This window comes from Bufo bufo, chromosome 1, assembly GCF_905171765.1.
Source record: "Bufo bufo chromosome 1, aBufBuf1.1, whole genome shotgun sequence".
Taxonomy (NCBI): Eukaryota; Metazoa; Chordata; class Amphibia; order Anura; family Bufonidae; genus Bufo; species Bufo bufo.
The window spans coordinates 442,459,404-442,483,588 of record NC_053389.1 but is presented as its reverse complement, the minus strand read 5'-3'; the positions used below and the strand labels follow the sequence as shown (position 1 = coordinate 442,483,588).

The 24,185-nt window shown below is 42.5% G+C and overlaps 1 protein-coding gene across 2 annotated transcripts in view; it reads left to right on the top strand.

The window, feature by feature from the left end:
* The window catches only part of PAH (phenylalanine hydroxylase), a 104,950-nt gene that overhangs the window by 36,554 nt on the left and 44,211 nt on the right, over positions 1-24,185 (top strand). The gene's annotated exons all lie outside the window — the stretch shown is intronic.

Sequence of the window (24,185 nt, the reverse complement as noted above, 5' to 3'; positions counted from 1 at the left end):
AAAAAATAAAAATAAAAATTTGGTGACACATTTCCTTTCAGCTATTCTAGGGCTTCTCTGAAATGCTCTCTGCAGAGTCTGGTCTAGCAATGCATTCATTATTGATATATTCTACTGCATTGCTCACCTAATCGTACTCCACTTAAAGGGGTTATCCAAGCCTGGAAATGCCCCACCATGTGCCTGGGCCCCTCACACTGATTCTACTTACCTGGTATCCGCACCGCTGCCACTGCTTCTCCCCGTGCGCGGATTAAATCATCTGGTGTCGGCGGGGAGGCAGCCAATGGCAGACGGTGACGGGGATGAACTTCCCTATTGTCACTCGCGAAGAGTGCATGTAAAAGGGTAATATTAATTATTAATAGAGATGGCCTTGCGGTTCGCCTGGTGGTCATTTTGCAACGAACTTTGGGCGTTCGCAACTCGCCGAACATGCGAAGACATGGCGATGTCCGCCGGCGCCATATTCTTTTGCATTGCACCGAACTTTGACCCATGACACATCCATCAGGTGGGACAGGACAGCCAATTGACACGTTTCAGCACATGTACACCCCCCTATAATAGAACCCGATCTGGAAGCCATTTTACATTCTGTGTTTTGCCAGTGTAGGGAGAGGTTGGTTTGTGGAGCAGGGACAGGCTGTTAGGGACACCAAATTCTAGCAAATAGGGCCACAAAAGTCCTTTTAAGGACTGGTATAAGTGTGCTATTGAAAGGTGTGATATACTGAGGGGAGTGATAAAAGTATATTATAGTATTTGTATTGTGTGCAGTTGTGTGCGGTTCTGCCTTGATACCGTAGCTATATAGAGGGACAAGCACTATTGGAACAACTATTTGCGGGTGTGATATACCTGTTGCCACCAAAAAAACTGATTGAGGGGTGTGATATACCTGCTTCCAGAAAATGCTGATTGACGTCTGCGATATACCTGTTGCCCCAACTAAACAGGGTGGTGTGATATAACTGCTGTGGCAAAAAACAATAATTGAGGGGTGTGATATACCTGCTTCCACAAAATACTGGTTAAGGGGTTTGATATACCTGCTTCCACCAAATATTGATTGAGGCCTGCGATATACCTGCTTCCTCAAAATACTGATTAAGGGGTTTGATATACCTGTTTCCACCAAATATTGATTGAGGGCTGCGATATACCTGCTTCCACAAAATACTGATTAAGGAGTTTGATATACCTGTTTCCATCAAATATTGATTGAGGGCTGCGATATACCTGCTTCCACAAAATACTGATTAAGGGGATTGATATACCTGTTTCCACCAAATATTGATTGAGGGCTGTAATATACCTGCTTCCACAAAATACTGATTAAGGGGATTGATATACCTGCTTCCACCAATTATTGAGTGAGGCCTGCGAGATACCTGCTTCCACCAAATACTGATTGAGGGCTGCGATATACCTGCTTAGATAAAATACTGATTAATGGATTCGATATACCTGTTTTCACCAAATATTGATTGATGCCTGCGATATACAGTACAGACCAAAAGTTTGGACACACCTTCTCATTCAAAGAGTTTTCTTTATTTTCATGACTATGAAGGCATCAAAACTATGAATTAACACATGTGTAATTATATACATAACAAACAAGTGTGAAACAACTGAAAATATGTCATATTCTAGGTTCTTCAAAGAAGCCACCTTTTGCTTTGATTACTGCTTTGCACACTCTTGGCATTCTCTTGATGAGCTTCAAGAGGTAGTCACCTGAAATGGTCTTCCAACAGTCTTGAAGGAGTTCCCAGAGATGCTTAGCACTTGTTGGCCCTTTTGCCTTCACTCTGCGGTCCAGCTCACCCCAAACCATCTCGATTGGGTTCAGGTCCGGTGACTGTGGAGGCCAGGTCATCCGGCGCAGCACCCCATCACTCTCCTTCATGGTCAAATAGCCCTTACTTTCAAAGTTTTCCTAATTTTTCGGCTGACTGACCTTCATTTCTTAAAGTAATGATGGCCACTCGTTTTTCTTTACTTAGCTGCTTTTTTCTTGCCATAATACAAATTCTAACAGTCTATTCAGTAGGACTATCAGCTGTGTATCCACCTGACTTTTCCTCAACGCAACTGATGGTCCCAACCCCATTTATAAGGCAAGAAATCCCACTTATTAAACCTGACAGGGCACACCTGTGAAGTGAAAACCATTTAAGGGGACTACCTCTTGAAGCTCATCAAGAGAATGCCAAGAGTGTGCAAAGCAGTAATCAAAGCAAAAGGTGGCTACTTTGAAGAACCTAGAATATGACATATTTTCAGTTGTTTCACACTTGTTTGTTATGTATATAATTCCACATGTTTTAATTCATAGTTTTGATGCCTTCAGTGTGAATCTACAATTTTCATAGTCATGAGAATATATAGAAAACTCTTTGAATGAGAAGGTGTGTCCAAACTTTTAGTCTGTACTGTATATATATATATATATATCTAAAACACACCTATATACACCACCTGGGGGATATTATTGGGTCACATTAATTATATATATACAGTCAGGTCCATAAATATTGGGACATTGACACAATTCTAACATTTTTGGCTCTATACACCACCATAATGGATTTGAAATGAAACAAAAAAGATGTGCTTTAACTGCAGACTGTCAGCTTTAATTTGAGGGTATTTACATCCAAATCAGGTGAACGGTGTAGGAATTACAACAGTTTGCATATGTGCCGAAAGTAATGGGACAAGTGGCTTCTCAGCTGTTCCATGGCCAGGTGTTTGTTATTCCCTCATTATCCCAATTACAATGAGCAGATAAAAGGTCCAGAGTTTATTTCAAGTGTGCTATTTGCATTTGGAATCTGTAACTGTCAACTCTTAAGATGAGTCTCAAAGAGCTGTCACTATCAGTGAAGCAAGCCATCATTAGGCTGAAAAAACAAAACAAACAATAGCAAAAACATTAGGCGTGGCCAAAACAACTGTTTGGAACATTCTTAAAAAGAAGTAACGCACCGGTGAGCTCAGCAACACCAAAAGACCCGGAAGACCACGGAAAACAACTGTGGTGGATGACCGAAGAATTCTTTCCCTGTTGAAGAAAACACCCTTTACAACAGTTGGCCAGATCAAGAACACTCTCCAGGAGGTAGGTGTATGTGTGTCAAAGTCAACAATCAAGAGAAGACTTCACCAGAGTGAATACAGAGGGTTTACCACAAAATGTAAACCATTGGTGAGCCCTTAAAAACAGGAAGGCCAGATTAGAGTTTTCCAAACGACATCTAAAAAAGCCTTCACAGTTCTGGAACAACATCCTATGGACAGATGAGACCAAGATCAACTTGTACCAGAGTGATGGGAAGAGAAGAGTATGGAGAAGGAAAGGAACTGCTCATGATCCTAAGCATACCACCTCATCAGTGAAGCATGGTGGTGGTAGTGTCATGGCGTGGGCATGTATGGCTGCTCAATTTCACAGCCAACTGAATGCTTATATATTTACACCAAGCTGGCGGCCGTATAGTATGCTGGTTATCCGGACCTACGAAGTAAGTAGCGCGTCTCTTACCAGCCTCCCGATGTGCTGCGTCTCTTACCAGCCTCCCGATCTACAGCGTCTCTTGCCGGCATCCCGATGTGCAGCGTTTCCCGCTGTCATGCGCCTCACCATTCACGCGGCGTCCCACATGGTCCTAGCTAGTGAGCCAACTTTATTGATGTATACCTAAAGACTGTGATGTATAACACAAAATGACAGGCATGTTTGTGAACGACCACGGTACAATCCGGACACCAGGACCCCGACTATTACCAGCGCTATCAACATACCGGCGAGTAACTCCCCTTCCGGGTCACGTGAGACGACGCGCTGATGCCCGCAACACCACGTGGGACGCCGCGTGAATGGTGAGGCGCATGACAGCGGGAAACGCTGCACATCGGGAGGCCGGCAAGAGACAGTTTCCTTTATTTTCATGACTATGAAGGCATCAAAACTATGAATTAACACATGTGGAATTATATACATAACAAACAAGTGTGAAACAACTGAAAATATGTCATATTCTAGGTTCTTCAAAGTAGCCACCTTTTGCTTTGATTACTGCTTTGCACACTTGTTTCACACTTGTTTGTTATGTATATAATTCCACATGTGTTAATTCATAGTTGTGATGCCTTCAGTGTGAATCTACAATTTTCATAGTCATAAAAATAAAGAAAACTCTTTGAATGAGAAGGTGTGTCCAAACTTTTGGTCTGTACTGTATATATATAAATCTCCCCCTTCCCTCTACAGTGCATTAGGCCTCATGCACACGACCGTTGTGTGCATCCGCGGCTGTTGTTCCGCTTTCCATTTTTTTTCGCGGACCCATTGACTTTCAATGGGTCCGTGGAAAAATCGAAAAATGCACCGTTTGGCTTCCGCGTCCGTGATCCGTTTTTCCAGTCCATCAAAAAAATATGACCTGTCCTTTTTTTTTCACGGACCCATTCAAGTCACGGATGCACACAAGATAGTCATCCGCGTCCGTGATCCGTGTCCATGATCCGTGTCCGTTTTTCCTATCATTTTCAATGCAAACTTGACTTAGTTTTTTTTTTCACTTTTCATGTCCGTGGATCAAGGAAGACCCATGGATGAAAAAACGGACACGGATCACGGAACAACGGAAACCGTTTTTGCGGACCGCAAAAAAAAACGTCCGTGTGCATGAGGCCTTACCCTTTGAATTATTTCTGTGCTGTAACATCGATGTATTTCATGTTCTGAACTTGCTACTGAAGTTGGTCGTGGTGGAGTGGGGCCCCATTACAATTTTTGCTAGCAAACCCTATGAGTCGTTGCTATGCCCCTGAATAATGTGTATCTGTATCATATTAGGCTTTTTAAGCAAAATTGCTTGCAGACTTTTAACAGTCACTGTGCATTCCTTGCCTCTTGTCAGGTGCTGCCCATATTTAGTCATGATTAAAGACATATCTATCTATCTATCTATCTATCTATCTATCTATCTATCTATCTATTTATCTATCTATCCATATGAAGGTAGCTTTCTTTGCAATATTGCATTATAGTTCTTGCTTGAGAAAGCATGTAAATGGAAATGCTAGATTTTTATGGTTATAATATACCAGTTTTATGCACATCTGTACTTTATTCAACTTACAAATGAAAGTCATGGGTTATTGGAATAAATGGGATTCCTAGCAGTTTTTTTTAGCACCTTATAATTCCTAGTAGCCAAAAGGGTACAGTGCTTAACAGAGTTCCATATGCCCCTTCACTCTATTGGTAGGGGCTCGAATCAGTGATGTAATTGTAAATGTTTGACATGTCCTAAAACCAGGAAGGGCACTTTACACATACAGTTTAGTGGAAATACTCATGCTTAGTATTTATCTTCAGAATATGGCTTTTATGGAGTCTGTCATCAACATTTTTCATATGTAATCAAGCATGATGTCTGGTTGGGCCTAAATACAGTCTTAACTATATTCTAAGATAGAGCTTAAAAATAAAACAAAAAAAAACTTTATTTAAATCTCTGATAAAAACCAGTGTTCAAAGGGCTGACTGCCGATCTAAAATACATCAATGGGGAAACCCAGTACACCGCCAACCTTACAATTACCCCTTATTCAAATTAGGTGTAGGTTGGTGGTGTAATCCTTTTGGTTGTCCCTGTACTATAAGGGTAAGGGATAGTCAGCACACCCGACCAGAACATAGCCAGATACCAGAATATGCCCACTATTGATCACCTGTGCCTATCTCTGAGTCAATAGGCAACAAAGGTTTGCTACTTATAACAGGTGTGTCCTATGCTACATCCCTATTGCAAACCCCTAATGCACATCAGGCTACATATATAACTAATCTCCTATCCGCGTCATACTCAACGTTTCCTTGTTGGACCACGGCAGTAATTCATCAGGAGTAGGCGTGTGGAGAGGAACAAAATAACAAATCAAATGGATGCTGCACGCCTCAGATGTCGCGCGTGCAGCTAGTGTAGCCACCGGCACTATGACGTGTGCAGCTCCTAATAATAAAAAAGCCACTCCCTCCAGGCGGAGTTATCCAGCAAAACGTCCAACAGGACGAGTGTAGCGATGCTCCTCCCCCTTCTGTCTCTGTAAACGCTAGGTGCCTGAGGGTAGGAATAGATATGAAAATGATATAGTGATCAAAACTGTGGCTGTAAAATGTCATCTTAGGGACATGGTGCAATAACACGCCAGGTATTGGATCAATGTAAGCATTCGTCACCTGAAAGCCTGCCGCCCAATGAAAGATCAGTGATACCTTGTAATGACGGCATAGCTACATATGTTACCTCCAAAGAAAAGGGGACATTAAAGTAACATGGTGTATACCTCTAACCTAGTTTGCACATGTGGTGTATGCACATCTGGCATGGCCTAAGCATGACCTGTTACATAAAAAGAGGGAGTGAACATCAAATGTGGGGAAAATTAATAAATCAATGGTAATGACACTATGCATGATGCACCAATAACATGGTGAGTGCACATACTGTGTACAGATGGATCTAGTCAAGATGCAGACAAACATTGAAGCATAGTTGGCATCGAAGATAGATCATTTCATATCACACATTAGCATTGGGTAGGCAGATAGCGTGGCCAGATAGACAATAAGCCCACATCTGTGAATAAACACATAAAGAATATAATAAAGAGTAGAGATAAAAGATGTTAAGGAAGGGGGGGAGGGACCTAAATACAGCATTAAAACTGTAGCTGTATTGTGTTAGTTCATTGCTGCATTGTCCCAAAACTCCTTTTTAATCCAATAAGCAGATGAGCTCTTACATTCACACCCCAGTCCCTTGGTAGACCGAATCTCTACCCCAGGACTGATGAAGCCCATTCTTCCCTTTGTTAATTAACAGGGCCAGGTGTCTTCATTCTGCTCTCATCTGGCACTGTAATCTTGCACCAGCATCGACGCATGCGCAGTACATGAGCTGACTGACTCCTGCTTAGTTGAAAAGAACTATACTGAGCATGTGAACCAGGTTATGTAATGCTCCTGAGCTGAGGTTGTAATGTACAGAGCAAGTGCAAGATTACAGAGACAGACTCCAGAATTTAAATGGTGAAGCTTGGGTGCACCAAAGTGTTAGAGCAGGGATCTCAAACACATGGCCCACAGGCCACAGGCACTCCCAGAGGCAGTATTGTGTGGTCCACAATACATGAAAGGTCCCTAGTCATCTTCACCTGGCTCTGCCCTATGTTCTGAAAGCGTAGAGTTTCAGGATGTAGTATACATGGGCGCTCACTATGACCTGATGCTGTGTGATGACAGGACACAGTGCAGTGCTTGCACCAGAACATAGTGCTTGCAGCATCCGGAGGAATGGGGATCATTTTTTTTTTTTTGCTCTGAGGTCTGCATTTAGGGGACAGAGGGTTTGGATGGGGGTTATAGAGTCTGCAGTGGTCTGATTTGAAGTATGTATACATTTTGTGTCTGATCTGGGGTCTGTATGAATTTGGGGGCTGTTCTCATGGCTGTATAAATTTGAGGTCAGATCTGGAGCCTGTATGAATTGAGGGTCTGATCTGGGGGTCTGTATAAATTTGGTTTCTGATTTGGGGTCTGTATGAATTTGAGCTCTAATTTTGTGTGTAATGTGGGGTCTGTATACATTTGGGATCTGATCTGGGGTCTGTATAAAAGTGGGGGCTGATTTGGGGTATAATCATGAGGTCTGTATAAATGTGGTCTCTGATCTAGTGTCTGTAAGAATTTGGGGTTTTATCCGGGGTCTGTATAAATTTGGGTTCTGATCTGGGGTCTGTATGAATTTGGGGGCAGATTTAGGAAGCAGTCTAGAGTTTGTATGAATTTGAGGCTGATCTGGGATCTGTATTTATGTATTTAGGGGTCTGTATTAATTTTAGGGTCTTGTCTGGGAGTCTGTATTAATTCTGGGGTCTGGTCAAGGAGTCTCATCTGTGGTCTACATTAACAAGGGATTGTCCAGCCATGTGAAATTTATTTTTTAAAACTGATTAGAATGCCACAAAAAAAGTAGTGGTACCTCTCTCATCCCACTGTTCTCACCCTTAGGGGAGCTTTTGGCATCATTCCCAGGCACGGTCGGTTTAGATGAAGCTTGGGGTCATGAGCGTGACACACGTGTAATTGAAAAGCATGCGTCCCGTCTATGTGTGGCCCTTATTGCCCACCAAGTTTGAGACCCCTGGGTTTGCCCTTGTTGCCCTGAAGAGCTCAATTGGATTAAAAGGGTTTTTCATTCATAATCATAGACCACCATCTTCCTACATATACCTATCACATCAGAAGATTTTGCGACTGCATTTCTCCTACTTTGAACTTCACGTTACAATGGTAAAAATAAAACTACCTGCACCTTTAAAACATTATATTTTTTAATCTTAAACTTGGAAAGATATTTAAAATCACCATCAATACTTTTCTTGTATTGACCCACTAAAAAAGTGATTTTTACGAGGTTACTTATCTATTTGATGTAAAATATTATTCCTGGCACTCTGACCAACATATAGACAGTAGAAATGTCAAACAGTATTGTCTTTCAGGAACAAGAACACACATTCCATTTATTCACAATTGCCTCATGTTCTGCTTTAACTTGATTATTTGTAGGAGACAGAATTCATTACATCCACCCTACAACCATACTAGACAGTACTTCCAGGCTACACTTATATACCAGAGCAGTGACATTTAAAGCAGATCTATTTCAGCCAAACCAGAAAGTTTTTGCCTGGTTCAGGTGAACCATCCATGTGTATGGAAAGCTTTCGAGTCTCCCCCAATGGCTAATACAGAGGGAGATAAGGATTGGGCTTGTTAGATTTTAACAGCCCAATCCTTTATTTCTCAGGAAATAGGTATCTTTCTTCCCTCTGCCCATTCACTTGGCTAAGCAAAGCATGCATACAGTATGTATGGGAGAATTGTGAGAGATAGCTGTTGGCTGATAGTACCTTATGTGTATGTCCGGCTTAAATCTGTCTTAGGCCTCTTTCACACGGGAATCGAGTGTGAGGGCCGGACAAGATGTGGGTGTGTTGCGGGAAAATGCACAATTTTTCAGCGGGAGTGCAAAGCGTTTTAATGCGTTTGCACGCGCGTGAGAAAAATCGGCATGTTTGGTACCCAGACCCGAACTTCTTCACAGAAGTTCGGGGATCGGTGTTGTGTAGATTTTATTATTTTCCCTTATAACATGGTTATAAGGGAAAATAATATCATTCTTAATACAGAATGCTAAGTAAAATGTCCATTGAGGGATTAAAAATAATAAACAAATTTAACTCCCCAACCTATTTTCTTCAGGATCTGGCTAAAGGACCTTTGATGACGGCACTGCGCTCATCACATGGTCCATCTCATGGTGATGGACCATGTAATGGACCATGTAATAAGCGCAGTTATGTCACCACAGCTCCTTTTCATCAAAAAAGAAAGAAGACATGCCAGGCTGAGCGTTCAAGTGGATTAAGGTGAGTTTATTAATTGTTTTTAATTTTTTTAACCCCTCCATCACTATTTTACTAAGCATTCTGTATTAAGAATGCTATTACTTTCCCTTATACCCATGTTATAAGGGAAAATAATAAAGATCGGGTCCCCATCCCGATCGTTTCCTAGCAACTATGCGTGAAAATCGCATCGCATCCGCACTTGCAGGATAAATTCTGAAGTGTTTCGGGCAATATTATCTGCTCATATTCAGTCAAATGCTTCAGAACTCATTGGATGGCGCTTCACAGTGCAGATGGACAATGACCCAAAGCATACTGCAAAAGCAACCAAAGAGTTTTTTAAGGGAAAGAGGTGGAATGTTATGCAATGGCCAACTCAATCACCTGACCTGAATCCGATTGAGCATGCATTTCACTTGCTGAAGACAAAACTGAAGGGAAAATGCCCCAAGAACAAGCAGGAACTGAAGACCGTTGCATTAGAGGCCTGGCAGAGCATCACCAGGGATGAAACCCAGCGTCTGGTGATGTCTATGCGTTCCAGACTTCAGGCTGTAATTGACTGCAAAGGATTTGCAACTTAAGTGTTAAAAAGTGAAAGTTTGATTTATGATTATTATTCTGTTCCATTACTTTTGGTTCCTGAACAAGTGGGAGGCACATATGCAAACTGTTGTAATTCCTACACCGTTCACCTGATTTATATATAAATACTCTTAAATTAAAGCTGACAGTCTGCAGTTGAAGGACATCTTGTTTGTTTCATTTCAAATCCATTGTAGTGGTGTATAGAGCCAAAAATGTTAGAATTGTGATGATGTCCCAATATTTAAGGACCTGACTGTAGACATAGATTAAAGAGGTTTTCTGAGAGTTTAATATTGATGGCCTATACCCTCCCAATTAGCGGTTTGCAGAGGTCACGGCACTCCAGTGAACCTAGGCGCAGCTCTGTCCCATTCAAGTGAATGGGTCTGGGCTGCAATACAAAGCACAGCCACTATACAATGTATGGCACTGTGCTTGGTATGCTATAAAGAAGCCGTGATGCTCTTCGGAGTGTCACAGCCTCTTCAAACAGCTGACAGGTGGGGATATCTGGTGTTGGAATTCTACCAATCGGATATTAATTGCCTATCTTGAAGATAAGTCATCAATGTTTTCCACACGAAAAACCCCTTTAAAAGATAATATGCTGAGCACAGAAGCATACTATATACTAGGTCAGATTTACTAATGGCAACGGACAGTGGGTGTGGAACCAATATGCCAACTAACCTTTTTTTACTTTGGGCTAGACCTAAGGGTGTTGGGCTGACAGCCCTCTGGTTTTCATCCTTAGTATCTGGCCTTCACTGCAGTGGAACCACTAAGCCATTATGACTTGGAATAGTTCTAGTAGTTTGCAGCTGACTCTCAGGGGTTGTAGACACCTCTGACAGAGGCAGACAGAGTTCTAGTGAATTTGTAAAACAGGTCTGAGGGCAGGCAGCTGAGCATTAATACAGTAAACAGGCAGAAGTCAGGACAGGCAATAGAGAATCAGAGTCTGTAAACAGGCAGAGTTCGGTACCAGGAGCAGACAAACAGAAATGTACACGTTTACAAGGACTAGCAAACTAGAATATGTAAAGTTCAGACACCTCTCCCTTAGAAAAGGTGCCCAAAGCACCCACAGTTGTCCAGCCATTAGCTGGTGGACATTGGAGTAATTGTGTATTGGCCCTTTTAGGGGAATGAAGCACAGATGTGTCCTACAGGAGACAGGAAGAGATCTTGCAGCCTGGTGCAGACTGCAGACTCCAGCAAAGGACAGAAGATTTTGGCATCTGGCCGAGGACCGGCCGCTGAGCAAGGGCTAGGTTCCAGCTTGGTCTCCCCTGTTCTCCAGCAGTGCTAGGCCCAGAAAGAGGGGCAGCAGCTGGCACAGAACTCTGCCATTACAGTAATCCTACAGATGACATAATAAAGGCTGTCTAGACATGCAACAAATTTAACACAATGCCTGATGGTGAATGATAAATGGGGTGCAGAGCTAGACACCTTTGTCTAATGCTCTGTTGATGGGCTAGGGGGCAGATACTTTCTCTAAGCCTATTATGGCTTAATTTACACCAGAATATAATTGTAGGCACATTAGTAAAAGCGGACCTATGTGTTTTTATTAAGGGGTTGTCCCATGACAAACATTTATCTCCTTTCCACAGTATAGGGGATGAGTGTCTTATAGATCGGGGTCCAACAGCCGGGGCCCATGACAATCACAAAAACAGATGTCCTTTGTTCCACCTTTTGAAAAGAGCATCAGTTACACAGGCTTCACTGCACTAGACCACAAGAAATTCCTGACATTAATCTCTTTACTGATCTAGACCACCAGGGATCTGGATATTAATCCCTTCACTTCCCAAGACAGGGAATCTGCCATTAACCCTTTTCACTGATCTAGACAACCAGGGATCCTGACATTACATCACTGCAATAAAACACCAGTGATATTAACATTAAAACCTTCTAGGCCCTAAACCAGCTAATTATTAGGGCTCTATGCATTAATATGTATTTCATGCTCCATTTATTCTCCATTTCCGACTTAGGACTGGTTCACATCACATCAGAGCCTTCCATCAGAGCTACTGTATATGTGAGATATTGCATATCCTGATGTGTACCTAAAAGAGAAAGCTCCGTTATATGCCACTGTATAGATATACTGTACATGCAGAAGCATACGCCCTCCATAGACATCCCATTGTAAAAAAAAAAACGATTTGATCATTTACTGTATTAAGACCGGGGTCTTTATTAAGACCCAGCCTCTACATAACTTAGTCACATCCACCGCTGGCACCTAACAGCCTTAGGCTACATGCATACAAATGTTGTTTGTTTCCGTGTCCGTTATGTTTTTTTGTGGATAGGATGCAGACCTATTTATTTCCGCAACAGTATGTCCATTCCGTAGCCCCACAAAAAAAAAAGAACATGTCCTATTCTTGTCCGTTTTAGGCATTGTTACAATGGATCCGCCCCCCAAAAAATGGATGGCATACAGATTATTTTTTCGGATCTGTAATTTGCGGACCGCAAAACACATACGGTTGTGTGCTCGTAGCCTTAAATCTACACCAGTAGATTTAGATCATGTTCTATGCCAAAAACTGATGCAGAAAATGATAAATGAGATGGGCCTACAGGCCCGCCCTCTTACTCGCCTATGCCACACCCCCTCTTTTAGAACTGGCATAAGTGGCGTGGAAGGAGAAGATGTCACTGATTTGGCCACAAATCCCCATTGCGACTGAATCTGCGACAGATATATGCTAAAAAGTGGCGTATATCTAATCATAGTCTAAATGCTAATGACAGCCTCTATTATAGAAGGCATTATGGCAGTAGGCATGGGGAGGTGAGGGCAGCACTGCACTAGCTGTACTCACCTTCCCTGGTCTTCTTCCAGGTCCTGCTGTGGTGTCCTGACAGTGCACAGCGGTAGGACGTGGTGCATGTAGACACGTACTGTGACCTGATGCTGTGGGCCATCAGGTCACAGTACACAGCAGGAGCCGGAAGAAGCTATGGAACAGTGTGTCCTAGATCTGCAGTGCCATCCAGAGCAAACAAGGTAAGTTTAATTATTTATTTTTGGTAACGTCTGATCTGAGGTCTAATGGAGGTGCGATCTGAGGCTGATGGGGGCTGGGGAAGGGGTGTTATCTGAAGGTGATAGGGTCTGATTGGGGGTCTGATGTGAGTCTGATTGGGGCTGGGAGGTTCGATCTGAGGCCAATTGGGTCTGATCTGAGGCTTACTGGGGGTCTGATCTGAGTCTAATGGGGGCTGGGGGGGTTATGGGGGCTGATCTGAGGCTAATGGATTCTGGGGGGGTCTTATCTGAGGCTGTGAGAGGTTGGGTGTCTGATCGTAGGCTGATGGAGCTTGGGGGTCTTATTTTGGGGTCTGATCTGAGGTTTGAAGAAGAATGGGGGTCTGATTTGGGGGTCTGATGAGAATTGGCGGTCTGATGATGGTCTGATCCGAGGTCTGATAAAGAATGGGGATCCAATTTGAGGTTTGCTCTGAGGTCTGATGGAAAATATTTTTTTTCCTATTTTCCTACTCCAAATCCTAGGTGCGTCTTATAGTCTGAAAAATATGGTATTTCTAAACTTTGCTATCTATCTACATACATAAGAGAGAGACAAAAGAGTTTCTCTTGTTAACAATGGCACATTATACTTACTGGTAAAACCCATTAGTCATGCTGGTACATACAGGAAATTCAGCATGAAAGGGCAAATCTGTTTACCAACAATCATACTTATATGACATAGGAAGTTACACTGGAAGCAGTTCTCCAATATCACTTTAATTTGGAGATTCTATCCAGCTGTTCGCCATTCTTGTTCATAAAACTTAGAATGCAAATCTGTTATTTTACAGTTGAATCCTTGCTTTGGCTTTTACTACTACTGAACCAATAAGGTTTAAATGTGTGCAAAATGGCCTGCAAAATATTAGCATTGCATTCTATACAAAGAGGTTCATGCTAAGTCAAGAACTGCAGCCTTCAATAGGAGACATTAATGAATGATCTTTTTAACAAGATGCCATGGCCAATCACAATGAAAACTGAAAAGCATAAGTATTCTAAAAATTGGCACGCTTTGTCGAATAAAAAAAAAAAATCTTGCCTGTCCACATTTCTTCTATTTTATAACTGTTGGCACATTCCTACCCACTTCAGTCCCTGCCACTGCAAGTAGCTCTGGGCATTAAGGCCAGTAGTTGGCTGCAGCGGTAATGGGACTAAAGTGGCTGGGAATTAGGCGGCAACATAGTAATGGTGGGACTGTGAACAGGCAAGGTTTTTTTTTTTAAACTTGGCATAAGTTACTACTGTTGGGATTGTCAGCTCCTAGGCTGGGCAACCCCTTTAAGTTGGATCAATGCATGCAAATAATGTTATTCTCCGGAAAGGAAAAAAAACAATCTATTATTAGATATAATAAAATTGTTGTCTCAAGTGTAGAGGAGAGCTAATTTGCCTCCTTTTTCTCATGAAGCACTGCCAATAGCAATTCAACTCGATCACTTACCACCACGCTCCAGAGCTAAATTGGATCAAGAAATGTTTTCTTACTATTCCAATCAGGCTTTATTGCTCTTTAATGTTTTTGCGAGTTTATGGAAATCTTTAATATATATACACTACTCACGAAAGGTTAGGGATATTTGGCTTGTGGGTGAAATTTCAGGATGAACCTAAAATGCACTCTAACCTTTACAGGTGAACTTAATGTGACCTCCTCTAAGCTTTTAAATAAACATGTCCAACTGTCTAATGTTTCTAACAAGGACCTTAACGGCAAAAACAGGTGGTTAATCCATGAATCACCCAATAACTTTCCTGGTTCAATTAGAATTGGAATTTAAACAGTTCTCCTCATCATGCTGTTCACATTTTGACATCATGAGACCAAGAAGACCAAGAAGACACCTAACAATTGATCAACAGTACCTCGCCATTGGGATGCTTCAAGCAGGATGTTCTCTGACAGAAGGGGCCACTAAGCTTAGAGTGTCTCAGCAGGTTGCAACAGAGATACAGAGAGACTGGAAGAGTCACAGAAAGGCAAAGAGGTGGACATCCTTTGGCCACATGCCACGCTGATGACCGCTTCATTGTGAACAATGCCCCGAGGAAGAGGATGATGAATGCCACACAACTCCAGGCACATTTAAGGAAGGTGAGAGGCACCCAAGTGTGACAGCAGACCATTCAAAACCATTTACATCTGTGTGGTCTGCGTGCTAGATAACCTGCAAGGTTACCTGACCACACCACCAGGTACAGGCGTCATTGTCTTACATGGGCCAGGGTTTATCTACGCTGAACGAGGCACCAGTGGGCCTCAGTGCTGCGCACTGATAAAAGTCGATTCACGCTGAGCTTAAATGATGGCCACCAACGATGTTGGAGACGTCAAGGAGAGTGCAAAATGTCACCAGACGAGCCTTTGGTGATGCCGGTGTCACAGTATGGGCAGGTGTGTCTAGTCAAAACAGAATTGCCCTACACTTTGTGAATGGTACAGTGACAAGCCCATACTACTTGAATAAAATCATTAATCCAGTTGTTGTATCTCTGCCACAACACAGGCCTAATTTCATCTTCATGGACGACAATGTGCCAGCTTATTGAGGTCCCGTCATTAGGGAACGGCTGCTGGAGACTGGAGTACCTCAAATGGAGTGGCCTGCACTTTCTCGAGACCTGAATCCCATTGAAAACCTATGGGATCAGCTCAGTCGCCATGTAGAGGCTTGTAACTCTATACCCTCGAACCTCAATGACCTGAGGGCCGCCGTTTAAAAAGAGTGGGATGCCATGCCTCAGCAGACAATAAGTCAATTTGTAAACAGCATGAGACATCGTTGTCAAGCTGTAATTGATGCTCAAAGCCACATGACAAGTTATTGAGACATTGACATTTTTTGGGCCAGGTTTCATCTATGCTAAACGAGGCATTACTGTTGGCTTTTGTTTCAATAAATAGTTTGAGATGAGAAAATCACCATTGCATGCTTCGAATTAAATGCCCTACTTTCATGATATAATATGACAGTAACGTGAACTTCTTCCATTTTTGATAAATTTCACCCAAATGCCAAATATCCCTAACTTTCTGTGAGTAGTGTATATCTATCTATCTATCTATCTATCTATCTATCTATCTATCTATCTATACAGTATGTCACAAAAGTGAGTACATCCCTCACATTTTTGTAAATATTTTATTATATCTTTTCATGGGACAATACTGGATATGATACTTTGATACAATGTAAAGTAGTCAGTGTACAGCTTGCATAAAAACCTCATGTACACGACCGTTGTTTGTGGTCCGCATCTGAGCCCGCATTTTTTGCGACTCGGGTGCGGACCCATTCACTTGGGGCCGCAAAAAAGATGCGGACAGCACTCCGTGTGCTGTCCGCATCCATTGCTCCGTTCCGTGGCCCCACAAAAAAATATAGCATGTCCTAATCTTGTCCGTTTTGTGGACAAGAATAGGCATTTCTACAATGGGCCGCCCGTTCTGTTCCGCAAATTGCACAAGGCACACGGTGGCTTCCGTTTTTTGCGGATCCGCAGTTTGCAGACCGCAAGAAAACGGTCGTGTGCATGAAGCCTAACAGTGTAAATTTGGTGTGCCCTCAAAATAACTCAATAACAAAAGTGAGTACACCCCTAAGTGTAAATGGCCAAATTGAGCCCAAAGTGTCAATATTTTGTGTGGCCATAATTTTTTTCCAAAGAGAGATCTGCAGCACTCCTTCATTTCAAAGCAATGTTATTTGTTTATTAACCAAAAGGCATAATTACAGAACACAACCTTTTCGACTTTCCTGAGTCTTTTTCAAGTGAAACATTGCATTCTGTAATGATGCCTTTTCCTACTAATAGGATGTACCTACAGTATTTAGGTAACGTAGTGCTGCTCTACTGTGAACCATTATTTTCCAGCACTGCCTTATCTCACTTGGGCATGGAGTTCACTAGAGCTTCACAGGTTGCCACTAGAAACCTCTTCCACTCCTCCTGTAATGATCTAGGTTCAGGCTCGGAGTCCAGTAGCTGGAAGCAGCAATGCAACAGCAGAGGTAGATAGGCAGCAAACAGATGGAAGTCCGGACATGAAGTGAAGGAGCACGAGCAAGCGTAGTAGGATGATACAAGCCACGGGTCGGTGCATGGATGATAACGTCGATTTGACAGGAAGCAGCGAGGAGCAAGATATTGGCAGAGAGCACAATAATCTGGCAATGAAACAGAGCAAGGACATGGCTTTTAAAGGAAGTACATGGGAGGAGTTCAGAATTCAGCAATGAACTGGGAAGCAATGTATCTAGTACAAGAGATCCGACAAGGTAACAAGTCAGGAGTGAATGTGGCTCAGCAGACAGAGCTGCAGCCAGGCACTGAAGCATTACTGGGTTCAAATCCTGACATTACCCCCCTCCTTTCAGGACGGCCACTGGACTTCTGAGGACCTGGTTTGTGAGGAAACCTTTGATGGAATTCCCTTTTTAGCCTGGGGGCGTGCACATTTTCTTCGGGTTCCCAAGAATTTTCCTCTGGACCATATCCTTGCCATTTAACAAGATACTGAAGCTTGTTCCTATGAATACGAGAATCCAGAATATGTTCCACAATAAATTCCTCTTCACCCTGGACATCGACTGGTGGTGGGGGTGGCAGAATTTCTTCCAGAAATGGGTTTTCACAAAAGGTCTTGAGCAGGGAGACATGGAAGATGGGATGAATCCTCACACCGTTAGGGAGTTGCAGCCGGAAAGTTACTGGATTAATCCGAGCGGTAATTGGAAAAGGTCCCAAATACTTTTGTCCCAATTTAGATGAAGGACATGTGTCTTCAAATGCCGAGTAGACAGCCAGACTTTGTCACCAGTTTGAAAAGAAGGGGCTGCTCTGCGATGTCTATCAGCAGTCTTTTTGTCTTCCCGTAAATAACTCAATCAACTTTTCCTGAATTTCCTTTAGAGCTGTTATTCAATAGACACAGCTGGTATAGGGGTTTGAGACTGGCAGGTTAGGGGTAAAAACTGGATGATAACCAGAGTTCAAGAAAAATGGGGTCTGGGCAGTGGAGCTGTGCTTAGAGTTATTATAAGCGAACTCGGCAGTGGAGAGGTAATCCATCCAATCGTCTTGAAGGTAACTTATGAAACACCGCAAGTATTGCTCCAGAGTCTGATTTGTTCTTTCCGTCTGACTGTTAGCCTGGGGATAAAAAGCAGAAGACAGATTAACCTCTGCAGCAATGCTGGCAGCACTCATATGTCTATTTTGAAAATACAACCTCTGGATATGATGCTGAGCACATGCACTCAACTTCTTTGGTCGATCATAGCAAGGCCTGTTCTGAGTGGAACCTGTCTTGTTAAACCACTGTATGAGCTTGGCCATCATGCTGCATCTCAGTTGTTGCCAATCTTCTTATAGCATAGGCCATCTTTATGTAGAGCAACAATAATTTTTTTCAGATCCTCAGAGAGTCCATTTGCCCCGAGATGCCATATTGAAACGTCCAGTGACCAGTGTGAGAGAGCGTGAGATAACACCAAATTTAACACACCAGCTCCCCATTTATACCTGAGACCTTGTAACACTAACAAGTCACATGACATCGGCAGGAAAATGGCTAATTGGGCACAATTTGACATTTTCACTTAGGGGTGCAATCACTTTTGTTGCCAAGCAGTTTTAGACATTCATGGTTGTGTGTTGAATTATTTTGAGGGCAAAATTTACCCTGTTATACAAGCTGTACACTGACTACTTTACATTGTATCAAAGTGTCATATCTTCAGTGTTGTCCCATTCAAAGATATAATAAAATATTACAAAAATGTGAGGGGTGACTTACTTTTTGGAGATACTGTATATATCTATATACACAAAAGGCAAAATTGAAATTGATATGCTCAAAAAAATTATTTCAGCAGTGTTCAAGTAAACCTTTTTGTAGGTTTACTGAGATATACAACAAGCAGATATGATCAGATGTATGTAGAGGACATATTATGGGCTGTAAGCAAAAAGTTAATATTTTATATTTCCGAACAGGAAAGTCCCCAAAGAGAGGTGCCTTTCTAGCAAATAAAAAACAAAACAAAGCTAGGTCTCATGCCTCCAATCAGCCCTCACTTGCAGGAGAGAGGTATGCCAGCATTAATCTCATACCTCTTGATTTGTGGTAATAGTTGATGCTAGGAGTCCTCCTCCTCCTTTTTTTCCTTCTGCGATCTATACAGATAAGGCTAAACTGGAATCACACCATGTGTTTGGGTCTCATAGATGACTGGGGGCAACCCATGGGATTCAGGGGTCTCTTGGACAGTCGCACTACATTTCCCACGATAATTAATAATGCGTTACAGTGGAACTTGTAAGGAAATGGCCATATATCTGTATGAGGCATGCAAGTGAACAGTAAGATTCTTTAGGGGATGTGTTGGAAAAGTATAAAATGGACAAAGTGTAAGATCTGGATGGTTCTGACAAAAATGAATTGTGTGTAGGTCAGAAAATCTCAAAACACTGGGAGGAATTGTGTGTGTGGGTGGGGGGGGGTGTGGGGGGGGGGGGGGGGGGGGATGTCCCCAATATGTAGTGGGTTAGTACCAACACAGATAAGCATGTGAGCATCAGAACAGAAACATTTTGAAGCAGGACTGGTCCTGATGATCAACATTGGGGCATGGAGAAAGATTTAAACAGGCTGTCTAGACCTGCACCAGATTTATCGCAGTGGCCAGGCTGGATGAAAAATGTCGTACAGAAAGATACTTTAACTTTTATATCAACAATTGGTTGGTTTATTTTGAGTTAGAATTGTATGCAGAATTCTAGTGCAATTTTGGCACATCTTAGGCCGTGACCCCTCTCAGGCTAATAGCAGCATACTTTCTCTAAAGTTAGAGAAACATTTGGTGTTATTTGTGCCTAACTCTAGGGTGCAATACCATGGGTAAATGTGGGTCATTGTCTTGTACATCGAGTTATAGCTAATGTCAGTGTAATGCTTATGTGGAGAAGAGAGTTGGCACCATGATACACTATGAAGACAAGCCAGACAAGGAAGTGTGATGCTTCTGGACAATGCTCTGTGGGGAACCTTGTGTCCTGACATTCATGTGGATGTTTGATATGTACCACGGGAAATGGTATTTCCTAACCTCAGTGGTGTCTGTCAGAAGAAAATGCAACCTGTAACTGTCAAAAATTTCTTGGAAATTGTTTGAGAAATATAACATAGTTTAAGGTGTTGACAGATTGCTCAAACTTTAAGCTTGCTGAGTCCGTGGGATGTGCTGGAAAAATAATTCCAGTCCATGGAGGACCCCTGTCACACTCACAACTTTAGGACTCTCATAGCTATAAAAGTAGTCATTGTTGTTAATGTTAATGCTCTTATTACCAGGTTGAATCAGCTGAATCATTCTCACATACTTGATATTTAAAATCATGACTATCAATGCTAGAAAACAAACTAAATCAAATAAATAAATCAAATCTATATGGATAGATAAATAGATAGATAGAAAGATAGATAATAGAATATATAGATTAGATAAAATAGATAGATAGATAATAGATAGACATGAGATAGATAGATAGATAGATAATAGATAGACATGAGATAGATAGATTAGATGATATAAACAGATTCACTTCAATAAATGTTAACTGTGACCTTTACTAGAGTTCCTGACCAATGACAAGGACTTTTGATTAGTTGTCCAACATTTCCCAACAATAGCCAATGTTACCAATTATATTCATTTTGACCCTTGCATTAATTTGGTTACAATCTGCGGTGTTCAGCATGCCTTAAAATGAATCCTTTATTCTGAAAAAAAATACAAATCAATATTTATTGGTCAAGAGACACAAGACGTCCCTCAGTTTTCTCTGGGGGTTAATGTTAAACTAGCTCCTGTCTTTGATTTATAAGTAGGCAGGAAGACACCCAGTCTGTCTACATTCAATTAAGTATGTAGCAGGACCCCTGACAGAATGTCACTTAATGGAAATTTCAAATTATTTAGATTTATGGAGTGCGACCATAGGCTGCATGTCCTCATTTTATACTGGAGCTATTGCTCAGCGCTGTTTTTAGAAACAGAGAGAAAGGCTTCCTTGTCTCAATTGAGATAATGTTTAATGGTGGAATGTAGGTTCATAAATAGCAACTAAAAGCTAAGTGGATTTTGTTGGCGCATACATTATAATAATAGCAGCATAAAATATTTAAAGCCCAACAAAAGAAATAATATAGGCCACCAATTCATGTCATTCTCAGGAGGATAATCTCCCTCTCCTGCCAAAAATTTCACTTTACAGTGCTTGGGATTTTGCAACATGAAAGTCTCATGGGCCTTTACAGCATTACACATCACTATCTGCACTTTCTTAGAGTGATGTCTTGGCCCAACCAGGCCAGACCTCTGTGTATAGAAATAGTCCCTCTTCTAGACCTGTTTTCGATTGGAGGACAAGGCAGATCATAGCACAACTCTGTAAAGGAGGCAAGAAGTCCTGAGAACTTTGCAATGACTCAGTCTGGTAATTTAGATTAATACAGTGCTGCCCATAATTATTCATACCCCTGGCAAATTTTAAAATAAAGTTACTTTTATTCAACCAGCAAGTAATTTTTTGACGGGAAATGACATAGGTGTCTCCCAAAAGATAATAAGACGATGTACAAGAGAGATTATTGTGGAAAAAAAACATTTCTCAGCTTTTATTTACATTTGAGCAAAAAGTGTCCAGTCCAAAATTATTCATACCCTTCACAAACTGTCAGTCTGTGGGAAAATCAAAAGTTCTATACCATTCCAAATAGTCCAAGCTGTTCTAAAGCATCCTAATTACCCTGATTAATTGGGAACAGCTGTTTTAATCAACTTAACAGGTAAAAAACAGCAGCTCTCTGCATTTGGTTTGTGGACAGTCATGGTTAAGACAAAGGAGCTCAGCAGGGCCGGTGCAAGGATTTTTGCCAACACAAGCGAAGCTACATTTTGGCGCCCCCCCTCCCCATGGCACATCACCCCCCCCCCCATCCGGCCCTGGCACCATCCATTATCACCCCCTATTGTGCGGGGGGGGCGAATGATGTGCCATGGGGGGGGGGGGGGGAGAAATGTGACACAATAGGCTATTGTGTCACATTTCTCCCCCCCCCATGGCACTTAATCCACCCCCCCCGCCCGGACAGCCCTGGCCCCATCCATGATCACATCATTACCCCTTATTGTGTCACTTTTTCCCCCCCCCCCATGGCACATCATCCCCCCCCCCGGACGACCCTTCCTGGCGGCCTGGCCCCATTCCCATACTCAGAGTACTGTACAACTGTACAGACATTTATATTGTCCCCCCTCCCTCCATCATGTCACGGTCACACAAACTAGCGCCAGAGCAGAGGTGCTTAGGCTTAGCACAGCATTCAATGATGTGTTTAAAAAAGGTAATTACAAGAGAACAATCATTAATATTGGGGGGGGGCAGGGTGTGTGACACACCCCGCCCCCAATATTAATGATTGTTGTTTTGTGATTACTTTTTTTAAACACATCATTGAATGTCGTGCTAAGCCTGAGCGCCTCTGCTCTGGCGCTAGACTAGTCAGTGTGCGCTAGCCTAGCCTAGCGCTTATGCGCTCATTTTATCATTTTGAAATAATTTTAAATGATCATATTAATTATTATATACCATTTATTCAATTCGGAACAGTTCAAACTTCAAGTGACCTACCCTAACAAGTCCTGAGTCCACTCCTGACCTGTCCTGACTCCTGCTGCTGCTGGCTGCCAGTGTGTCTGGTGGTCTAATCTGGCTGACGGCTGTATTAGTCCCTGCGATACCCGCCGCCGCGGCTCACTACCAGTCAGGCCCCCGTGGCAGACTGAGCCTATGTGACCGTGTGTTGCCGTGACTCAGAGCGGCCGGTACAGGCAGGCTGGGGGTGGGCGGGCGCAAGTTCAAGAAAGTTAAAAAAAAAAAAGAAGGGCATTTAATTTTCCGCCCTGCGCAGGGCGTGCCCTAAGGCAGCCGCTTGGCCTGCCTTATGGTAGCGCCGGCTCTGGAGCTCAGTGAGGACCTGCGGCTGCGCATTGTGGCTGCTCACAAGTCAGGAAAGGGCTACAAGGCCATTTCTAAATGTTTTCAAGCTCCAGTGGCTACAGTGCAAAGTATTATTAAAAAATACAAGATGTTCAGCAGTGTGGAAAATCTCAGAGGACGTGGTCGGAAGCCAAAAGTGACACCTGTGCTGGCCAGGAGGATAGTTAGAGAGGTGAAAAAGGCCATCCTGGTGAATCTGGGCTCTGCTGGTGGCAATGTCTCAAGGCAGACAACCAACGAACACTGCACACTTCTGGGTTCCACTGTGCAGACCAAGGAGGACGCCACTTCTCTCAGATAAGGCACACAAAAGCTCGCTTGGCCTTTGCAAAAGCTCATCTGGACAAAGAAGAAGACTTCTGGTCTTCTGTGTTATGGTCAGATGAAACAAAAATTGAATTGTTTGGTCACAATGATGTTTCCTTCATTTGGCGTAAAAAGGAGAAAGCCTTCAACCTGAAGAACACCATCCCCACTGTCCAAACATGGTGTGGGAACCTAATGACTTTGGGGGTGTTTTTCCACCAATGGACCAGGGAACCTAATCGCAGGTAAACGGCACCATGAAAAAAGCCGCCAATACATGAGGATTCTCAACGACAACATCAAGCAGTCTGCAGAGAAACTTGGCCTTGGGCCCCAGTGGACATTTCAGCATGACAATGACCCAAAACACACGTCAAAAGTGGTGAAGAAATGGTTAGCAGACGACATTAACGTTTTGGAGTGGCCCAGCCAGAGTCCAGACTTGAATTCAATTGAGAATCTGTGGAGGGAGCTAAAGATCAGGGTGATGACAAGAAGACCCTCCAACCTGAAAGATTTGGAGCTCATTGCTAAAGATGAATGGTCAAAAATACCTGCGGAGACATGCAAAAAGCTGGTCTGCAATTATAGGAAGCGTTTGATTGCTGTAATAGCTAATAAAGGCTTTTCTATTGATTATTGAGAAGGGTATGAATAA